Source organism: Lepus europaeus, chromosome 3, assembly GCF_033115175.1.
Source record: "Lepus europaeus isolate LE1 chromosome 3, mLepTim1.pri, whole genome shotgun sequence".
NCBI classification, from domain to species: domain Eukaryota; kingdom Metazoa; phylum Chordata; class Mammalia; order Lagomorpha; family Leporidae; genus Lepus; species Lepus europaeus.
In genome coordinates, this window is record NC_084829.1 from 625,929 (window position 1) to 648,377 (window position 22,449).

General features: G+C 49.8%; 6 non-coding genes across 6 annotated transcripts; 5 read left to right on the plus strand and 1 right to left on the minus strand.

Annotated features, from left to right (window-relative positions):
- The first annotated feature begins 2,715 nt into the window (after positions 1–2,715).
- On the plus strand, positions 2,716–2,797 carry TRNAS-AGA (transfer RNA serine (anticodon AGA)). The gene has a single exon. It is a non-coding gene; the product is annotated as a tRNA-Ser (tRNA).
- A 339-nt stretch (positions 2,798–3,136) lies between these two features.
- On the plus strand, positions 3,137–3,208 carry TRNAD-GUC (transfer RNA aspartic acid (anticodon GUC)). Its single transcript has one exon. It is a non-coding gene; the product is annotated as a tRNA-Asp (tRNA).
- A 5,335-nt stretch (positions 3,209–8,543) lies between these two features.
- Positions 8,544–8,625, plus strand: TRNAS-AGA (transfer RNA serine (anticodon AGA)). The gene has a single exon. It is a non-coding gene; the product is annotated as a tRNA-Ser (tRNA).
- Positions 8,626–8,897: 272 nt separating this feature from the next.
- On the plus strand, positions 8,898–8,969 carry TRNAD-GUC (transfer RNA aspartic acid (anticodon GUC)). The gene has a single exon. It is a non-coding gene; the product is annotated as a tRNA-Asp (tRNA).
- A 2,321-nt stretch (positions 8,970–11,290) lies between these two features.
- Positions 11,291–11,372, minus strand: TRNAS-UGA (transfer RNA serine (anticodon UGA)). The gene has a single exon. It is a non-coding gene; the product is annotated as a tRNA-Ser (tRNA).
- A 4,792-nt stretch (positions 11,373–16,164) lies between these two features.
- TRNAQ-CUG (transfer RNA glutamine (anticodon CUG)) lies at positions 16,165–16,236 on the plus strand. The gene has a single exon. It is a non-coding gene; the product is annotated as a tRNA-Gln (tRNA).
- The last annotated feature ends 6,213 nt before the right edge of the window (positions 16,237–22,449 follow it).

Genomic DNA, 22,449 nt, shown 5'->3' on the forward strand with positions numbered 1-22,449 from the left:
CCCACAAGCCGAAGCTTCAAAGACCACTTCCGGCCGCGCCGACACAGCCCCGCCCCACACGCCGGCGCGCAGGACGCGGCTCCCGGGATGCTCCGCGGCGACGTCGCGCACGCCCTTGCCCGGGCCCGGGGCCGGCCGTGGGAGTCGCTCTGCGCAGGCGTGCCGCCGCGGGGCCTGCAGTCGGTTTGGGGAAATGGGCCTCTGTGCACACGGTTCTAACATGCTAACAAGCGTCTCGTGGGACGGCCTTAGTTTCTTACCTGGAGTCTTCTGCCCCTTTTCCTCTTTAAAAATCCTGGTCTGCACGCACTGACTCGCTTTCCTGAGTCTCAGAACGAAACCCGGAGGGGCTGTCACCCCGTCTTGTCTTCAGCAGCGCACTGGCCGTGCCTACGTCAGGCCGCACAGGGAGCTGCAGGCAGAGGACAACCAGCTGGGACGTGTGTGTGTGTGTGTGTGTAAGATCACCGATTTATTTGAGAGGCAGAGTTACAGAGAGGTCTTCCATCCGCTGGTTCACTCCCCAAATGGCTGCGGCGGCCGAGGCTGGGCTGATCTGAAGCCAGGAGCCGGGAGCCTCTTCTGGGTCTCCCACAGGGATGCAGGGGCCCAAGGACCTGGGCCATCGTCTACTGCTTTCCCAGGCTCATTAGCAGGATTGGAAGTGGAGCAACTGGGACTTGAACAGGCGGAGGCCAGTGCCACAGCGCTGGCCCCAGTTTTTGCGTGCATTTAATAAATACGTATTAAATGACTACTTTATTCCAGACATCATGCTAGGTGCTGGGGATATACTGATCAACAGTAAAAAGCCAGGCCTGGCTTTGTGACACAGCAGGTTAAGCCGCCAATTGGGACAACAGCATTCCATATCCTATTGCCTGAAAGAGATTTTTCTTGGGCTGATGCTGTGGTGTAACTGGTAAAACCGCTGCCTGCAGTGCTGGCATCCCATATGGGCACCAGTGTGAGACCGGGCATGAGTCTATAATTTTACAAATCATAAGGGAGCAGGGGGTTGGAACTTATGTTCCAATTTTTTTAAACTTTTTTTTTTAGGAGTTAGTCCCTCATGCGTCTTGCTGAGCTTAATCACCTATTAGAAAGGCTGGTGATAGCACTCAAACTTTATGTGAGAAAGGGTGCCTGTCAGATTGGCAGGTCACTGTCTTCCTAAGAAGTTTGGGAAGGTGATTTGCTGTCACGCAGGGATGAACTTGAATACTGAGCTGAGGGAATTTACAAGCAAAGTGTGCAATGTGCAGCCTGGTTTGTAATTGGTACTTACAGTAAACTGCATGAGGACAGAGGTAAACTGAGGAAAGAATTGCTAAGCAAAAGGAACCAGCCCTAGATGACTTGGAAAATTTCTGTCATACTTTGTATAGATGAGGCTTTCCCTGTAGGTGTGGATAACAGGAAGACATCTTAGTTTCTGACGTCAGTGACTTCTCTGTTGGGCCTACTTACGAAGATAAGTGCTAGGGCTTGGATACCCCCGGCTCGTCTGCAGCTCAGTCAGGAGTCGACGGCAGAAACCTAACCCGGTTATGATGTCCAGGTGGTGGTTTAGTGGGAGGTCCTTGGGTCACTGGGGGCTTCCCTGCAGAAGGAAGTTCTCACAAGAGGGTTGGTTGCAAAAGCTGAATTGGGCTCAGCCACTCTGCTTCCTGGGTTGCCCTGTGACACTCTGCCAATGTCATCCTCTGGTCTCACCAGACTGCAGAGCCAACAGAGCCTGCCCCATCTTGGACTATGGACTTGCAAGACTATGAATCAAAGTAAACCTCTTTTTTTTGTTCACAGATTTATTAAATTTCGAGTCCCACCTGCGGTTGCCTTTGCAGAGCCGGATGTCTTCTACCCCTGATTGATGGGACTTTCCCGTTTGCCATAGTTTTTCACTTATACCAGTATAGGGTTCCGAGAAGTAGCCAACAACCAGTTACAGCAATCTATGAGCCCAAAGGGCCCTGGAAAACTCTGGGACCCTGGGTAACTTTTGAGAAAAGAGGTGCCTGCCTTAGCCAAAGGTCAAACCAGGACCTTCCTTTCGGAAAGTAACCGGGTTGCGGGAAAGATGGGAACTCAGAAACTGCACATGCATTTCCTTCTTGCCAGGTGCCATGCAAAAGCAATGGGATGGATGCTCTCTGGGACTGATGTGGCCTAGACGATGAGGGGACCCGCAGGGCAAGGTGCTGCAAGAAGGCTTTTCCACATCACTCTCTGGCCCTCCACCCGTGACGCACATAGGAGTAATCCCTGCTCCGAAGCCATTCCTTGAGGAGCTTCAGCGCTTGCAGATTCCGCAAAAGCTAAGCGCTCAGGAAGGCGCCTGGGACAGGGGCGCCAGGTGAGGGGGGCGCCCGGGGCCGGGACAGGGGCGCCAGGTGAGGGAGGCGCCCGGGGCCGGGACAGGGGCGCCAGGGGCTGGGACAGGGGCGCCAGGTGAGGGAGGCGCCCGGGCCGGGACAGGGGCGCCAGGTGAGGGGGGCGCCCGGGCTGGGACAGGGGCGCCAGGTGAGGGAAGCTCTGAGCCCGGGGTCGTCCAGAAGCGGCTCCCGGATTCTCGAGGCGCCGGACCAGCCCGGCCCCCCGGGCCCGCGTGTGGCCCGCGGAGTGCACGGCCGAGCCCGGGTCTTCCCGCCCTCTGCCGCAGCTGGCGCAGAGCGAAGCTTCTCTCCGCGACCAGAACGGGGGAGCCCGCGTCGGGTAGTCGTGGCCGAGTGGTTAAGGCGATGGACTAGAAATCCATTGGGGTCTCCCCGCGCAGGTTCGAATCCTGCCGACTACGGCATGTTTTACTCCGGGCTTCCTTGCTCTGCACGCCCGGGAAATCTGGACTGGATTCCGGCCCCCGTTCCCGGTGCGAGGTTCCGCGGCCCCGGGGGTCGGGTCCTTTTCCCGCCGAGTCGCAGATCTTGGGCGCCTGTGCGGCCTCTGGCCGTGGCCGCAAGCCCTGGGCTCCGCTGCGGGCTCGGCCGCGCGGGCGCCGGGGAGCTGACACTGGGTGGACTTGCGGGAGGGGACGCTGGGGCCGTGTGACCAGCCGCGGACACCGGGGTCTGCGGCCGAGGGTCCGGGACATGTGAGGGCCTCATGTACCCTTCCTGAAGAAGCTACTGCTGTCACTTCCTCGTTAGTATAGTGGTGAGTATCCCCGCCTGTCACGCGGGAGACCGGGGTTCGATTCCCCGACGGGGAGGACAGCCTTCCTTTTAGGAAAACACGCTTCGAAATTCTGATCCGCACGGGAAAAACGGTTTAATATATCCCAGGGAGCTGTTCAAATTCCGACGGCGGTTTACAGAAATAGTAATTCTGCAGTGGAGAAGATCAGAGTCTGCCTGTGGTTATTGATAACCCATACTCAGGAGGACTTATGTGGTGTTCCTGGAAAAACGTGTGCTCGGGATTTGGGAAATTATCAAACTCAGCAGGAGGGTATTTCGTGTGCATTTCAAAAAACGTTTGACCCAAAACACTTGTCTTTTAATTCACGTTTTCCATAAACTTTTAGAAAAGATTTCTTGTATTTTGGAAGCTCTGATAGTATTAGGATATTAATTTTTCCTAAATTGATCAATAGATTCAATAACGCAATAAAAATCCCAGCAAGTATTTTTTTTTTTAATTAACTACAAATATTTGGAAATGCAAAGGAACTTGAAAAGTCAAGTCAATATTGTAGAAAGGGTCTTGCTGTTAAGACATTCCCCTCCCCATCCCATATTGTGATGCCTGGCTTCAATTCCCAGTTCTGGCTCCTGACGCCAGCTTCTTGCCCATGCAGACCCTGCCATGCAGACCTGGATGGTGTTCCTGGCTCCTGGATGCGACCTTGACCCCAGCCTGGACATTGCACACATTTTGAGAGTGAATCGATGAATGGGAGTGCTCACTCTTGCTCTCTCTCAAAAAAAATTATATATATATATAAATAAAAATTCATCTAATACATACATACATATATATTTCCATATACATGTACATATGTAGTAAAAGATCAATTAAGCTTCAAGATACATGCTGCCAATCTACAAAATAGGTTATTAGTCAACTCAGTCAAGTAAGGATAGTCTCTTTCATAAATTATGCTGGAACATTTATTTTACATATACAGCAAAATAACCTTGACTCTTTACATCATAAGCAAAGTTATTTCATAATAGATCTCAGTGTGAACAGAAAAAATAGTTAAGTTTCTAGAAGAAAACATAGTACAATATCTGCATGAACTTTGACTAAAGTTCTCAAACAGGACATTAGGAATCTGTACCATTAAAAATAGAGGTTGGTGAGTTGAACTTATTTTATTTATTTTTAAAAGTAGATTTATTTATTTCATTTTCTGAAAGGCAAGTTGCAGAGAGATGGAGAGATCTTCCGTTCACTGGTTCACTCCCCAGGGCTGAGCTGGGCTGGGATGAAGCCAGGTGCCAGGAGCCAGGAGCTTCATCAGGGTGGCAGGGGCTCTCACTGCTGTGCCCGGGAGCATTAGCAGGGAGCTGGATAAGCAGTGAAGCAGCTGCGACCTAAACCAGGGCTCATATGGGATGATGGCATCATAGGCAGTGCTTAACCTGCTGTGCCCAACCCCAGCCCCGGACTTGTTTTAAATTACGGATCTGTTGGCTGCAAAAAACATCATTAAAGGAAGTGAAAACTCAGCCATGAGTAGAGAAAGTTTGCAATATCTACATCTATATTTAACCATCAGATAACTAGTATCTAGAAGCTTTAGTTTGGACGTTGAATGTCCCACAAAGGTTCATGTGTTAAAGACTTGGTCCTCCGAGTGGCACTGTTGATAGGGGATAAAACCTAGGAGGTGGGGTTCTTAGATCTCTGGGGCTGTGCCCTTGCAAGGTGGTTCTTAGGAGAGGTTGTTAAAAAACTCAGTCTTTCTCTGCTTCCTGGCTTGCCATGAGATCCTTCCTCCGCCTTGATCTGATTCAGCTATGGGGCCTTCCCAGAGTCTACACCAGGCCACTTGGACTGTCAGCCTGGAGAGACCCTAGAGAGCTTTTGTGAGCTGAAGATTCTGTCTCGATTGTGCTTGCCACACTGCTACATGCATATTGAAAGATTCATCAAATTGTATTATTAAAATTTGTGTCTTTTGAAGTTTGTAAACTGTATCAATTTAAAACAAGGAAAGTTAATGTAAAATAAAGATGGCTTAATTCAAAAGAGAGTTGGGAGGATTTTTCACTATCAAATGTGAAGAATAAGACATAACTGAGGTTAAAGAACCATAAGAAAATCTGAATATTGGAATTAATAGACAAATTAGCATGGTAGCTGATTTCATGGTTAATATACAAAAATTCAGATATATATTTTTATAGACTGACAAAAAGCAAGGGGAAATTAAAAAGTTAAATTTCCAATTTCAATAGCATGAAAAATGTCAATTACTTAGGAGTAAATCTAAAAAGATGTGTAAGATAGCTACATTAAAACTTTTTATTTATCAATAAAACTATTTAGGAGAGGTAGAAAAATGTAAATAACTTTCAGTCTAAAAAAAGGCAAAAGAATTAGAGAACAACATATTAGTAAATGTAAAAGAACAGCAACTTAAACTCAACTGAATATATATTTGTTTTTAACATAGCCAGAAATATTTAAAAGACAGAGACTATCATATGAAATAAAAATGTGCCCCAGACTATCAGGTGTGCTCCTTATTATAAGCACACACTTTAAATATCTGGATTGAAGGAAGGATTAAAAAAGTGTAAAAGACATCTTGGGACAAGTCACCAAACGTGACTAACCAGAGCAACACTGGGGAGATTAGCTCCCCATACAGGTGCACCTTGTTCTATTGCGCTTCACAGATACTGTGTTTATTCTCACAAGGGGAAGGTTTGTGCCACCCCTGAGTCAGTGAGTCTATGTGTGCGTTTTCTACTACAGCTCACTTCACGACTCTGTGGCACATTTTGGTAATTCTCACAGTACTTCAGACGTGTTATGGTGATCTACAATCAGCGATCTCTGATGTTACTCTTGCCATTGGTTTGGGCACCACAAAGCATGTTCACCTAAGATGCTGAATGTAGTTGATAAATGTGTGTGTGTCACTGACCAGCCGTGCCTGTCTCTCTCCCTCTCTCTGAGGCTTCCAATTCCCTGAGACACAACAATATTTAAATTAGAGTCCTCTACATGTTAAAGTGAAAGGGAGAGCTGTCAGTCTCTCACTTTAAATCAACAGCTCAGTGAGGAAGGCCAAGAGAGGCCGAAAGGGAGGCCTCTGCACCAGGGGGCAGGTGATCAGTTCATGCACAAAGCTTTTGAAGGAAACTGAAAGCAACATTGCAGTGAACACATGAATTTTAGGAGAGCAAAACAGCTGTCTGCTGATGCGGAGGGAGTCCTAGCGATCTGGACAGAAAGCCAAAGCAGCCCCAACATTCCCTAATGCCAAAGCCTAAACCAGGTGGAGACCCTAACTCTTCAACTCTGTTCGGGATAAGACAGATGAGGAAGCATGTGTCTGGAATTCAGTTCCAGGCCCAGATTCGAATTCCAACAGATCAGAGGACAACGCAGAGTGGTTTCTAGGTTTACACCTCCTTTACTCACAGTGAGAAGTACAGGACAGCCACTAGCCTGTGACAGCAGCTGGGCCACAGGAGGCATCCTCACTGGGGGCTGTGGCCATGGCCATGGTTGGAGACACGCACACAGACATGTACATACATCCGCAGACCAGTTTCCTCATGTTAACACCACCCACAAACAACCACACACATCTAACCATGCCCCCCAGTTGCTTCTATGGGCTCACAGACAACGGCAGCTCATTGCCAAGCGTTACATAACACAACTGTGGGCAGCTAGCCAAGTAGGTGGCCCTGTTCCAGGCACACAGGTGCACAGAAATAGAGAAAGGCGTGGGGACTTGATAAACTGCGCTTCTCAGCCTCATCTTCCCAACAGGAAGCTGCAGAAGAAAAGTTTTAAGCTGACAGAGGTTGCTGCATGAGGTTTAGGGAAAGAAGCTCACTGTCTAACATAAAAGTGGGTAGTGCAGCAAGTGCTGATATAGAGCTGCCACAAGCTATGAGAGACCTGACCCACAGATCCCCAGTGTAGATGGGACGCCCTCGGGCGCCATGTCACAGCTGCAGAGGAGGGAGGAGGCAGTGCCTGGCTTCGAAGGCCAGGCTGACCCTTGTTGGTGGCTAATGCAGCTGCTGACCTCAAGCTGAAGCCAGTGCTCCTTTACCTCTGGCAATCTGAGGGCCCGTGGAAATTACACTAAATCTACTGGGCCTGAACTGTTACAACATCGCTTACTGACATTTAAAGCCTGCTGTTGAGGCCTACTTCTCAGAAAAAAAAGATGTCTTTCCAAATGTTACTGCTCACTGACAAGCGCACCTGCTACCAGAGAGCGCTGATGGAGATGTGCAGATGAACGTTGCTTCTGTGGACCCAGCAGAAGCCTAAGTCAGCAGAGACTCTGCTGTGAGGATGCCCTACAGCTGGGCCCAGGTCCCGTGACCCCAGCAAACCTGGAGAACCTCAACGGTGAACCCAGAAACCTTGCCCTGGGCAAGGAAACATCTACTCTCCCTTCAGGACTGAGCTTTGCCTCTTGGGGCCATTGTAGAAGGCAGGATCGATGACCTATATTTTATCCCGCACTGCAGGTAGAGAACATCCCGGGTCAGAATGAGCTTCGGAAAATGTTGTATCTCCTTAATCAAGTCTGTTACGTATTCCCAGATGTTTGATATTCAATGAAGAATGATTTGATTTTCAGTGTGACTGATAAGCACGCATAAGTCGGTATCAAGTATTGAGTTCAATGCATGTTCAGTGCATACAGTTGAGACTCAATGCATGTTTTCACTCAGTAGCAAAAGCATAAAGTGTAAACCAAGCTTGCAGAACATCCAGCTCAGGCAACTGACAGGTGCTTTCCAGGTTTAAGTCCTCACAGAAATCGTTTAGCAAGTTGAATCCAGCAACTGGATTGCATTAACAACAACAACAACAAAAAATACCCCAGTGCCCTGGAATGCTGAGGGATCAGAGGACCTGGAGCTCAGGGGTGGCCAGAGGCCGGCTGCAGGTCCACAGGGTCGCAAGCACACGTGAGGGCCCTCGCACCGGCCAGGGCCCCCCATACCCACCTCACCGCCCTAGCCCCGCCCAGACGGCTCCCGCACGATCCCCATCATCCCAGCTCCGCCCAACCGTCCAGGCCCCGCCCCACCGCCCAGGCCCCGCCCCATCCCCACTCCACCGCCCAGGCCCCGCCCAGGAGGCTTCCGCAAGGCCCCATCACCCCGCCCCGCCCAACCGCCCTAGCCCCGCCCAGACGGCTCCCGCAGGGTCCACATCACCCCGCCCCACCCCACCGCCCAGGCCCCGCCCCACCCCCCGCCCCGCCGGCCTGGCCCCGCCCAGGCGGCTCCCGCACGGTCCCCCGCGCCCGCAGCCCTGTGCGCTCCGTGCGGGTTACGCGGGCGATGCGCCTTCTAGTCCACGCCGGGGTAGAAAGCGCCGGGAGCCGGGTAGTCGTGGCCGAGTGGTGAAGGCGATGGACTAGAAATCCATTGGGGTCTCCCCGCGCAGGTTCGAGTCCTGCCGACTACGGGCGCGACGTTTTCCTGCGTCCGATCGTGCGGGAACTCGCGGTCCTGGGGAGCGGGCGTCCTCCCTCTTCCGCTTTTGTTAAAGTGGGCCGCCGGCTCTGGCAGAGCGGGGGCCGTGGGGTCAGCGGGGTCAGCGGCTCCAGGGCTCTCGCCGCAACCTGCGCTGCTAGGCCGAGGAGCGGGGGGACCTCGGGTGGGCGAATTGGCCGGGGTGGGCTGAGGACTGAGGACCGAACTGTTATTAGAGATAGGCAGAGGGCCGGGCCAGGGCATTCCTCGTTAGTATAGTGGTGAGTATCCCCGCCTGTCACGCGGGAGACCGGGGTTCGATTCCCCGACGGGGAGGCAGCCTGCTGTAGTTTTGCCACTACCTCCCTCAGAAAGCGATGGGCGAGGCGATTAGGTGACCACCCACGCCCCGGCCTCTGTGAAGGGTCGAAAGGAGAAGCTGGGTTTAGGCATCACAGGACCTTGATAAAACTGGGTGGCGGCTCCCTCCCCTTCCCTGCAGAAAGAATGGCTGGGCACCCGGCCTGTGTTGGAGTGCGGGCCATGTGAATGTTGAGCGCATCATTCGTGGGCCATACAAAATGATCGTTTTAAAAATTCGCCTGCTGTAGATTTATTGAAATTCGGGTTCTACCTTGTTGCCCTGGCAGGGCCTGATCAAATGATTTCTTTCGGGGGCCTTGGAGCTCACCTGTGCCCGAGGTCCAAGTCCCCATCCTTTTAGGCGTCAAATCCTGCAGTGAAGACTCCTCTGGCCCAGCTGGGGGTTTGTTTGCGCCCCCGCGGCGCGGCTGTCCTGGTTGACCTGGTGCCCCTGGATGAGAGCTTCCTGCAGAGGAGGGGCATGGCCAAAAGCCCCTGACCTGGAATAAGAGGAGACCCCCAAGTTGTCAACATTGCTGCTCTCAACAATGCTTCAAATTCGTGTGAATGTCAGTGAATTGAAAGCTGATAAGAAAATATACCATTATGGGTTGAGTATTTCTTTTCTGAAATGCTTAAGGCCAATAGTATCTCATATTTTTTAGTATTATTATTTTAGAAGATTTGCAGGAGGTGGTGTTGTGGCTTAGTGGGTAAAGCTGCCACCTGCAAAGCTGGTAATTGTTCCAGTCCAGCTCTCTGCTAATGCGCCTGGGAAAGCAGCAGAAGGTGACCCAAATCCTTGGCTCACTGCAATCCACATGGGAGACCTGGATGAAGCTCCTGGCTCCTGGCTCTGGTCTGGCCCAGCCCTGGCTGTTGTGGCCATTTGGGGAGTGAACCAGCACATGGAAGACCTTTCTCTCTCTGTATCTCTTAACTCTGATACCCATATTTAAGTTTAAAAAGTTGTTTATATTTCATATACAGCATATATATTTGTAGCATGAAGGCAAGTTTATACAATATTTTCAGTGTGCCTGAGTTTTGACTACATGGTTTTGTCAGCATTCAAAAAGCTTGGATTTGGGAATGTTTTGGGTCTCAAATTTTTGAAGGATGCTCATCCTAAAGCCATAGCAATCAAGAGAGCATGGTGCTTGGGCAGGGATGGAGAAATAGACCAAAGGAACAGAAGAGCACGTCAGAAACACACAGTCACCTGATTTAAGACAGTGCCCCAGGGAAAGGCCATTCTCCTCAGGAAGCTGAAATTCGGTGAAGTTTTCCAGCAAAGAGTGAGTGCGTGCAGTGTTCTTTATAAACTAACCTATATGCAGCTCAGTGACAATCACTGTGGAACCATGGCTGGGCTCACAGAGCACTTAGCACACAGCAGGCAGCCACCTGGACTTGGGAGAGGCAGACTCTAGATGGGAGTCAGGGGTGGCGTCAGCTCCAGCTGCAGACAACAGCTATAAAAGCGCCTCCCATCTGCCACCTCGTCCGCCCCAGCTGTTTGGCTCCCTTGCTATCGACACAAACTCAGAATTCGAGCTCAGCCCAGCCACTTACTCACTGGTGTGACCTGAAGCCAGTAATTTTATGCCCACAGGACTCAGTTTCTAGGTTTGTAAAATAGAACTATAGTAGCACCTGTTTCTTAAGAATATTGCAAGGACCATGTAAGTTAAGATACACAAAGCCCTGGGAAGAAAATGTACATAATAAATGCCTAATAAATATGAGCTGGTGTAAGAATAATTTTTATATATAAACTACACGTAGTCTGGTAACCACCGTGTTTAAAATATAAATCTGTTCCCTGTTGCACTTGTGAAAAAGTGACTTTATAATTTCACTATGCAGCATTAGGCAAGTGGGTCAGCAGTCTCTTCATCTTTAGAATGGGACTCATATAACCCACATGATAGGAACACACTGGTGATAAAATGAGACAAAAAATATAAATGCCAATACTGTGCCTGGGACAGAGTAATTTTTTTTTTTTAAAGAAAGGAGGCTGTTTTTAAAAAATACTGTTTTATTAAAAAAACGGAAGCTGTTAAAAAGAAAATACTGTTTTATAAACCCAGAGCTCCCTATAACACGTAGTAGCAATGAAAGACCTCCAGGCTGGGAGAGAGTGGATACTCAGAGGAAACCCACCCCTGATGAAAAAAGAAGGTCGCCTGCCCAGACGCCAACTACTCCACCCATGCGGACGTTGGAGGAGCGCGTGCTTCTAGCTCGCGGAAGGGAGGCAGACAGCATCGCCCTGGGTAGGCCAAAACCGTAGCCGGCAGGATTCGAACCTGCGCGGGGAGACCCCAATGGATTTCAAGTCCATCGCCTTAACCACTCGGCCACGACTACCTGCGAGGCAGGCGTCCCTGTTACAGCATTTGGAGATGCGAACGCGGTGCCGCTCGGGCAGCGGCGGCACTGGCGTGGAGAAAGATGCCTTGGTACGACGATACTAGTTAAGAAGTCATCCATAACCCCGGAGATTCGGTTTAGGAACGTGGAGTGCAAAGACGTGTTCCGAGACGAAAGATGGAGATTCTCTCTGCCCGGAACCCCGTTGGCTAGTTCCCTGGGCACAGCTGTTTGTGGACACCCTCAGGCCCGGGGGTCTGGGGCTGGGCGCGGCCCTAGTAGCTTCCGTCCTCCGCCTTTGCTTTCAGCGCTGAATGCGAAGGCAAAACGTCTTCGCCGGCTTCACACGGCTCTGCCCTCCGGCTGGCTTAAAGAACCAGCTGAGAAACCGGGTTTGGGCGGAGGTGTCCGACGAGAGGTGTCAGGTCCTGCTCTCCTGGACGTGGGAGGGCGCGGAGCTGAGAAGGTCCCCGCGCTCCCCGGTGGAGGGAGACCAGCAGTTCCCGTGGGAAGACGTCTCCCAGGGTTTTGCAGTGGGGGCACCTTCTCTCCCCAACCCAGCTCACAAGAGTTTGTGAATGCCAAACTCACCGCAGGTTGTCCCTGGGTTTAAAGACGGCTGCTTACGGGAAACTCCGCAGACCCAGGCTTTCCATTTTTCAGTTCTACACAGAGGATGGCCCGGACAAAGGCCTTGGTATCTGAGAATGGAGGCGCTTCCCCAGGGCTCCGACAAGTTCAGACTTCCAGACACTGGCAGGAGAAGTCCTTGAGGTCTGGGGCCCTTCCTCTCCCACATCCATTTTCTTTCCGGCCAGCAAAAAGACAGCTGCTCCTGTAGTGGGTTGAATTGTGCAATCCAAAAAGATGGGTTGAAATGATCCATTTTCATGGAAGGAATTGGTTACTGGGAGCTCTGAGTTGGGGAGGGGATCAAAGACACCGACTTGGGGAGAAAGAGGCAATGAGATCCCCAGGGTGGGAGCCCCATTTTGGGCAGGACCTCCCTGGGGGGGGGGGCAGGAATCCCAATGGAGCAGGATGTTCATCTGGTGCAGGTGTGTGGAGATGACGCAGACTGGTATGGCAGGAACCTGATTCACGATTTCCAGGGACGTTGCAGGGAAGGGGCTGGTGGGTGGGGTGCCGGGGTGAGTGTGAAACACCCCAGCTTCTATCTTCCCTCAGTGTTCTTCTTTAGCCAGCTATTGACTGAGCTCAGAGGGAGTCAGGCGGGTGGAGGAAATCAGCGGCCAGGACTTTGGAAACAGAGATGATAAAGAGGGGAGCCAGGAGTGTCTCTGGGTGCAAGCATCCTGCAGACGGTCGTATGCAAGCTTTCCAAAAATGTCTCTCTTCTCAGAAAGCGGTTGGAGAGTCATCTCCACCCAAGAAAGGGCCAAATCCAGGAGATCTGTGACTCAGTGCAAAGAGGATTAAGCACAGGAAAGAAGGTTTCCAGCAGATGGTGATGTCCCAGGACAGCTGCACACAGCTGGAAGTTGATCAGTGCAGACCGGATGGGTTAATTAAAAAGGGACTGAAAAATGTTTGACCAAATTCAGAGAATTTTGCAGCCCTGGAAGAAAGGAGAAATTAGTGTCAGCTACACAGAAAATCTCTTTTTCTGTCATAGGAGTTAGTCTCTCTTTTCAAAATTTATTTATTTATTCAAAAAGCAGATTGAGAGAACAAGTGAGCGAGAGATTGTCCATCCAGTGGTTCATTCTCCAAATGCCTGCATCATCTGGGTCTGGGCCAGGCTGAAGAAGTCAGGAGCCAGGAACGCTGTCTGGGTCTCCCACGTGGGTGACAAAGGACCAAGCATTGGGGCCATCCTCCTAGGCCTTCGCTGGCACATCAGCAGGGAGCTGGATTAGCAGCAAGGCCTCTGATATGGGATACAATTGTCAAAGTGTAGGCCTGATGCCCACTCCAATTTTTCTAAAGATTTGTTTGTTTGAATGACAGAGGGACAGAGAGTAGCACACACACACACACACAGAAAGAGAGAGAGAGAGAGAGATCTTCCATCTGCTGGTTGACTCCCCAAATGGCAGCAGCATCCAGGGCTCTGCTGATCCAAAGCCAGGATCCAGAAGCTTCCTCCAGGTCTCCCACGTGGGTGCAGGGTCCCAAGCACCTGGGCTGTCCTCTGCCTCCCTCCCAGGCCATAGCAGGGAGTTGGTTCGGAAGTGGAGCAGCCTGGGCTTGATCTGGCACCCGCATGGGATGCTGGCAGGAAAAGCCAGCCTCCCTGATGTTCAGAGTTTAAGGATTCATCTTGAGTGAATGAATGCCCACATTTGCAATTTATTTGAGGGACATACCTTTCTCCTTTAAGGACAGAATCAGCATCACACAGAAACCAGTAAATTTTTGTAACAAATTATCTCAGAATGGGTCCAAATCTGCTGTGATAAAAGTGCAACCATTTTTCAGGGTTTTGTCTGAACTCCAGTGTTTGAGTTACCTCCTCAAACTGTGTTATCTGAAACCCATGCTCCAGGCATGCTGTGAGAACTGGTCTGATCAGTATGGTGCACTTCTGACCTAATGTACAAGACCAAGCTTAATGAGATGTTCAGGCATAGTGAAAGATGATGTTCAATTTCTGCTTGTTCCATTTATTTCTGATTAGGTTAGACAACATACAGATCAATGCTGAATGCCAAAGTTCTTAGCCCAGGCCCACAGGTTTTGTTCCACAAACACCCTGCTATTGTCAACAAAATGAGATGTGTCTCATGACATCTTTCTGGTGAAGAGGATTCACAGGTCTTATTGCATGCGCTCTGGAATCTGGAGTAAAGGTCATGGTATAATCCTGGCTCTAATGACTTCTTGGTCTTGGGAATGGGAAGGAGACTTTTCCAACAGCATTTTGTTGTTGTTGTTGTTGTTAGAATAAATAGCAGGGTGATGAGTGTGAGGGGTCCACACCAATTCCCACAGACTGGAAGCAGCAGGTCCCTGTGGGGGACCCCCCTCAGCCATGCAGAGGACACGGCACGCTCACTGTTCTTTTTCTTTTCTTTCTTTTCTCTTCCTTTCTTTTCTTTCTCTCTTTCCTCCCTCCCTCCTTCTCTTTCTTTCTTTCTTTTCTTTCTGATTTATTTATTTACTTATTTGAGAGACAGAGTTACAGTGAGAGGGAGAGGCAGAAATATCCTCCATCAGCTGGTTCATGGCCCAAATGGTTGCAATGACCAGAGTTGGGCCCATCTGCAGCCAGGAGCCAGGAGCTAGGAGCTTCTTCTGGGTCTCCCACATAGATGCAGGGGCTCAAGCATTTGGCCAGCAGCAGAGAGCTGGTTCGGAATGGGAGCAGCCGGGACTAGAACTGGCTCCCATATGGGAAGCCGGCGCCACAGGCAGAGGCTTAGCCTGCTGTAACCCCACAGTGCCAGCCCCTTACTGCTCTACTGAGAGCAAAAAGCACATGGACTCTCCCCCGCTCCCTGAGGTCACTCGTGCTGCTGTGGGTATCTGCAGTTCAAAGCAGACAATTGTGCCCCTAAAGCAGGCCCCCTGGCCTGACCCCTGACCTCAGGCCATCCCCCAACTTTCACTGTGGCATTGCTGCCAAGTCAACCAGGTCACCAACTGCGCCCCTGTCTTGCATCTTTTGCAGGAAGAAATCTGGGCTTCGGCTCCCTTCAGTCACTGCCCAAACCCAAACATGCAGTTTTCCTGCACGTCACAGCATCACAGCTTATCCAGACTGCTACCTCCCATCCCCTGGGGTCCCCGGACCTGTCAGTGTGGGTGCCGCTGTACTCACAGCCCTTCTCCGGGATCTCACATGCAGGCCAGCACCTCCAAGGTGGGGGCCTTGCTTTCTGCTTCCTTCACGGATGGGAGCCCACCCTTTGGTGGGTAGGTGGTCTCAGGTGGGTTCATTTCCTGCAGTTAAGAAGTGAGCAGTTATTGGAATTACTCTGAGCAGCAGACTCCCTGGAAGTCAGGGGTTGGCTGCAGGTCAGAGAGGCTGCTGGGTCAGATGTAGGAAGTGGTTTGAATCTTCACGCTAACTCATATGCATTTTATTTAGTTTCCAAATCTCTCTGCATTTGTGTATTAATCAGCCATTTGTTTATTCAGGGTATGTCTTTGGTGTTTTGGGTTAGAACCCACTATTTAATTTTCTGTCGGGGCACATATCTTCAGGTACTTGCTTTGCCGAGCCCAGAAGCTGGTGCAGCCCCAGCGCCTAGGAGTGCTCGCTCCACGTGTGTGGTATGGACACCAAGTGTAGCAAAAGCTCGCGGCGAGCTGGGGCAGGGTGGAGAGTGCTCACAATGCGCTCTGCTGAGAGGGCGGTGGGCACCCCGGGCCGGGGGAGCGAGGCCGCGGCGGGTGGCCACTGGCAGTCCTGTCGCCGCAGTGTCGCCTGCGGCAGGAGGAGGGTCCAGCCCTACGCCACCATCGCTCCTGGGATCTTGTTGGGAAGGTTCCAGTCGCAAAGACCGCCTGCCCCCTGCCCACGACACCGCCCCTCGGTGTGGCCGTCGGGCGGCGGTCGCCGGGCGGTGTCCGACGTTCGAGGAGCCGCGAAGGCAGCGCCGCCGTCCCGGCAGCAGCGGGCAGAGCCCCCGGCCCCCTGCCCCTGCGCAGTAGAGCCCCCTGGGCGCTGCAGGGCCGCTCGCCGGGCGCCCGAGACCCCGCAGCCCAGAGCGCGCGGGAGAGGAACGCCAGCCGCGGCCCGGCGACCGGGAGGGAGGCGCCGGGAGCAGACAGGGAGGTGCACCTGCTGCTGGAGGCGCCGCGGCGTCCAGCTCCAGAGCGGGGTTCCATGGTGTAATGGTTAGCACTCTGGACTCTGAATCCAGCGATCCGAGTTCAAATCTCGGTGGAACCTAGGCTTTTCTTAAGAACAAAAATGACCCCACAAGAGGATTGGTTTCTCTTTTAGGGACTCTCGAGTTTGCTTGAATCCCGCCTGTGGTGAGGCCTCTCTGGCTTCGTGTCCCTCCACCCGACCCCCTCACACACCCACTAAACAGAGACTGATACACAGCCGTGATGGCTGAGTTGAGTCCACCTTCTTTGACTTCCTGCTTTGTAAAAGGTGGCGGTGAAGCACTTCCTGGACCTGACGCCCGCGGAGGGACCCCTCTGCGCAGAGCAGGCTTCCCCAGGCGTGTCTGTCACGCGTGCTCCGTTTTCTATGAGAAATGAAGAAGGTGAGAACGTACTCGTTCTTTACACGAACACTGAGTGTGAGCCCCCGAACACTGCTGGACCCACTTGAATGCTTGTGGCAAGCTTGACAGAGCGACGAAATAGCCTGGAGAGCCTGAGTGCTTCCACGGTTCTTTTGGCCGTTTTTGTGACATTGCTCACCATACAGAATTGCTGTCAGTGCCAAATGTACTCCACAGAAATCATACAGAGCTTCAAACTGCATCCGGGCTATCTCTAGGATCGTCTGATCGTCACAAAACTAGGTGTTACCTATTGCAAATTAATTCATTTTCTGCTAAATGTATGGATTTGTCATAACCTAAGGAAGGTGGAGAAGTTATTGGGTCCCTCAACAAGTAAGTTCAAAGTGCTTTCCTTAACGTGATCTCATCTACTGGTATTTCTAAAAATTGTATGATTTTATTACAAATACAGGATACCAGACTATACATAATGCATGGGTTTTACTTCCTTCTGTTAAAAATTAACCCTTACTCTGTTGCATGGAACTGCCATTCATGAATTCATTTCATGTTAGCGGTTGTGTAATACGTGAGTGTGTGAATATGCCCCAGTGCGTTCACTTACCTTTTGTGGGAAAGCCACAGAGCTGCATATAATGTGAATGTCATTTTTGAATTGTGTCAGTTCTTGGGATACAAGAAGTTAAAAACTGTCTTAAGGCGGAGAAAATCCCCGATTCAGTAACCGTACATTTAGCTGAGAGTTTATAATTCTGAGGTGTCACTTTCTCTCCATACATACTTCAGTGCACAGTGATCAATCCCCTTCAACACCACCCTGTCCTCCTAATGTTTCATGACAGTTATGTTTCCACTTCCAGGCCCTAGGCCACCACTGCCCCTAAAAGTGTAACTATCGACCTGTATTCAGCACACTTCTACTCTTGACCTCGGCAGGGAGCAATTCTGCCTGTTTTACTCCACTTGTTTCTTCTGCAAGAACTCTCGCATTGGCACATCCCTGCGACCTAGCTGCACGGAAGCCTAGGAAATCTTCGCAGCCTGTTTGGGTTGCTGTAGCAAATCCTGAAGACTGGGTGTCTTAAACAACCAACATCTACCTATTGCTCACCGTTCTGGAGGCTGAAAACTTCAAATGTAAAGTACTCCCAGAGTCTATGTCTAAGCTTCCTGGGTTGTTGACTGCCGCCCTCTCGCTGTGTCCTGGTAGGCGGGGACAGAATGCTTCTCTGGGGTTCTGTTGTCAGCAGAGTACTCATTCCATTCCTGAAGGCGCCACTCTGCTGACTTCATCACCTCCCAAAGCTCTCATCTACAAACGCCATCACGCTGAGGTTGAAGACTCAAGACATGAATTTGCAAGGGGAGTGGGAGGGAGTTTTTGGGGGAACAAGCATTCAATCCATAGCAGAAATTTAGTTATGACTGCTCCCTTGAGGACATACAACTAATCCTAAGAAAGGTCCCCTAGTTACGTGAAGTGTTAGCCATATATACCACTGTGTCCATGGATATGGTCATCATCTCTGAGTGTAATTCCTTTTCGGAGCTTCCTGGAGTTTTCTCTTTCCACTATTTCTCTCTTCCATTATTTACCTCCTGAATCTAACTGTAAGTCATTAAACAGAGTAAACAAAGAATTAGATCTTTAAGAGCTAAATACAAGAAAAGGTAACTTTAGAAAGAAATAATAGAGCCAAAAAGGAAGAAATACCTTCCTCAGTATGAAAGCTCAACCATAATTTGAAAGTAGATATAGCAAAGGTGATGAACAGATTAATGAACAAAAATTGGAACTGATGAATGAAACAGAACACAAAGAGTAGGGACATTAGAAAACACACAAGAACACCTAAACACACACGCCTGCATGAAACAAGATTGCTGTTAAAGTATTCATAATGACTAACTTTTGAGATGTAAAAACAAAATGGAGCTAAAATAAAGACGGTAATAATATATGAAATGGAATGTCATGATCAGAACCAAATTGTACCACATTATTATGATAGGAGATTAAAATAAAGTTTACTGAAGTCCTAATTCATGCAAATATTGAGTGATTGATTATACATATATTGATTGTCTGAAGTCACAGCCAAAACTAAATAGCCTTTTGCTGTTACATCTAGATATAAAAAATTAAGAAATTGATTAAAAATCAGTTATTAGCATTATATTTATACTTATATTAATATAATAGGTTAGAGCTATTTTAAAATCAGAAGTTTCAAGTCTGATATTGTGCGTTACTGTCATTCTGTCTAGTCATCTACTGTGCAGTTGGGCCCACCTTCAGTTTAGAACATCTGTATTTGTTTCCAACCATTCCTTCTTTCTTCAAAGGTTTTATTTCATAACCAATTGTGTGTGTAATAAAGACATCATGCAGTAATGCACAATTTTGGAGTTTTCCTTCTTGTGAAATGTTAATATGGCAAAGTAGACTTTTTTTTAAATTAAGATTTATTCATTTATTGAAAGTCAGAGATACAGAGAGGGAGAGACAGACAGAAGGAGAGAGATCTTCCATCTACTGGTTTATGCCCCACATAGCCACAATGACCAGAGCTGGACCAGGCTGAAGCCAGGAGCAAGGAACTTCATCTGGGTCTCCTATGTAGGTGCAGGGGCCCAAGCACGTGGGCCATCCTCTGCTCCCCCCACCCCAAGGCACATCAGCAGAGCTGGATGAGAAGTGGAGCAGCTGGGACACAAACCAGTGCGCATGTGGATTGCTGGTGCTGCAGATGGCGGCTTAAGTTGCTGCACCACAGCACCTGCCCCAACAAAGTAGACATTCTACATGTAAATTATCCTCACAAGATGAGAGAATTCTCCAATAGAGCTTTTTATTTACATACCAAATGTAAAATAGAAAACAGCTTTAAAGTTTACCAGAAATTAAGGACTAATGTATAATCACAACTTTATTATCCCTCACTGTATTCTAATGTAAATGTTTGTGTTTGATGAGACTAAATGTATGTGATTTTCTTCTTATAGCCAATATTGAATTAACTTTTAATATTTATTTTTACTTTCTTAATTTCATTTTGCTAATCATTAATATCAATAAAGCACAGTTTTTCACAAATTATTAGTTATTTAAGCTTTTTACCCTGAAAGTGATGGATATCCTTTCATATTTCTGATGTGGGCCTGGCGTACACTAATTTCACTCCAGTCTGTTGTGCATAAAGGCAAACATTTAAGTGCAGCCACATATACGGTGTGAAAAGTGGTAACAAATTTTATTCAAAATTGGGAAAGTGAACACCCATACACATGTGAGCAGGGGTTGCCCCACATGGAGAAATACTCATCATGAGTGGGCAGTGGGCCAGATGATTGCCCCAAAGGAGGGGGGCTGGGGAAAGGGAGCCTGAGGGCACGTGCACAGCCACCTGTGGCCTGTGGTGGAAGAGAGAGCTCCTCCCAGTGGCTGGCCTCCTTCAGGAGGTAGGAGGTGCTGCCTCCCCAGACATGAAGCCACCTGGGAATTATATGGCAGCTCCACAAGTTCTACCTGGAGCTCAATATCCGCCTTTTCATAGTGCCCCCCTTCCCTGGATGAAGCAGAAGTCTCCCAGGAAAGGGGGCACTGCGATTGACGCCAGGAGCACAGGGTTACATGTCGGGGCTCACTGTGACTTCAAGCCCAGCTGGCCTACTCGAACCTCCCTCCTATCCCACACTATTTCAGCTGATCGACAGGATTTCAATACACGAGAATACTTCAGAAATGTCATGGGAAATGAGTATTACGAGAGAACAATACACAGATTGTGATATAGATTTGCAGCAAAATATACCTGTCTGATATTTATTTCTTAGTTAATCTGAGTGACAGAGAGAGAGAGAGTTTTTCCTCAAATGCTCACAAAAGGCCAGAGCTAAGCTGAAGCCAGGAGCCAGGAGCAAGAAACTCAAAACCAGTTTTCCCACATGGGTGGCAGGGACCCAACTGCTTGAACCATCCCCTGGTGCCTCCCAGGGGCCACAGGAGCAGAAAGCTGAAGTGAGGGGCTGGAGCCAGAGAGCAAACCCAGATACTGCAACATGGGGTGCAGTTGTCTTAGCTGTTAGGCCAAACGCCTACCCCTAAGCCTACCGTTAAATCCCATTTTGCCTTGGGCTTTTGGAAGTCCCCTTACTTCTGGGGAATTTGACTCTATGCTTGTTTTTGCTCTTAAATGACCGCTATTCAGGTAATAAGTTAAATCTGGGTGATATACCTTCTTCATATCACTTCGAGTTTTACAGTGATTAAACAACCCCATCTCGTGATGATCTATCAAACTGAGACTCACGGATCCCAGAAAGGGTGTGGAAGGAGGCATCTAGCTGTTTGACCTTCATTCTGACTGGGAGAGGGAGATGTTGGGAAAATGAAAGTCTCGTTTCCCTACTCTTTCTCTGAGACACCTGTGTGGTGTGCCTATGTGGTGCGTGGCACATGTGTGTATGTGTGTGCTTTGTGTGTGATACTTGCGGTACGTGTTGTTTCAGGAGATGGAAGTCAAGGCTTCCCACTTTGCCTTTGCTACTGGGGGCAGGGTCGCTCATCCTCCTAGAAGTGAAAGTCCCTAGAAATGGAGAATTTAACTCCTCACAAAGTTAACTAAAAAAATGACAAATAATCAGCCTAGACATAAACTTTTAAAAATCGTAAACTTTTTTTTTTTTTTAATTTTTGACAGGCAGAGTGGACAGTAGAGGGAGACAGAGAGAAAGGTCTTCCTTTTTGCCATTGGTTCACCCTCCAATGGCCGCCGCGGTAGGCGCGCTGCGGCCGGCGCACCGCGCTGATCTGATGGCAGGAGCCAGGTGCTTCTCCTGGTCTCCCATGGGGTGCAGGGCCCAAGCACTTGGGCCATCCTCCACTGCACTCCCTGGCCACAGCAGAGAGCTGGCCTGGAAGAGGGGCAACCGGGACAGGATCGGTGCCCCGACTGGGACTAGAACCCGGTGTGCCGGCGCCGCAAGGCGGAGGATTAGCCTGTTGAGCTAAAAATCGTAAACTTTTAGAAAAAGAGGCAGGCCTAGGCCGGGGCCTTTCCAAAGAACTTGACTTCCTGCCAGGAGAGTGTGGGGCCCCGGGCACTTCTTGCTTTCATTGTATGGATCGTGCAGCACACACACTGATTGCTTAGGTGACCCTCAGGGACACTGTGGCTGTTAACTCTCCACAGCTCTGCCGGCTAAGCACAAGGCTTAATCAAGGCATCCAGTTAATGGTTGGTATTGTCTGGGTAGTCATCCGTGCTCCCAACTTACCAATGAAAACATCTCACAGAGAGATTTCCACGAGAGAGGTGTAGGACTTCTGTGTCAAGAACTCAGGGAAGAACAGCCAACTTCCGCACCTACGCTGCTCCCCTCCCCCTTAGGTTGCTTTGTGCTGCTGACTGAGTCCTGGAAGCGGCCAGGCTTGACGTCGAGTGATGCAGTTGCCAAAACACACCTTCCCACCTACCTGCACAGACCCCTTCTGATACAGCTGGGGAAGCTGGACTCTACCGAGAGAAAACACGGAGCTGTCCTGAGAAGCCCAGGAAACTCACTGTAGCGGTGCGCCTAGCCATAAACGAACAAAGAGGAAAGGCAGAAGATGTGTGCAGGGAGAGGTTTCAGACCACGACAAGGGCCTGGTATCTGTGAGAGGAGAGCAGAAAGAAAGGTAGGAACAGCTTCAGCTTTGGGCTCAGCTCTGAGACAGTCTACCCTGGCCCAGTGGGAAGCTCCAGGGTAGACTGGCCACAAGGACACCTGTGCCCAGCAGCCAGGAGTCAGTGTAGACCCAGGAGGCTCCGTGGGAAGGAACTGACCTCAGCCTGGCCGCAGTGGAGGATGGTCAAAGGCTGAAGCGAGACGCCTCTGACAGCAACCCTGCAGCTGAC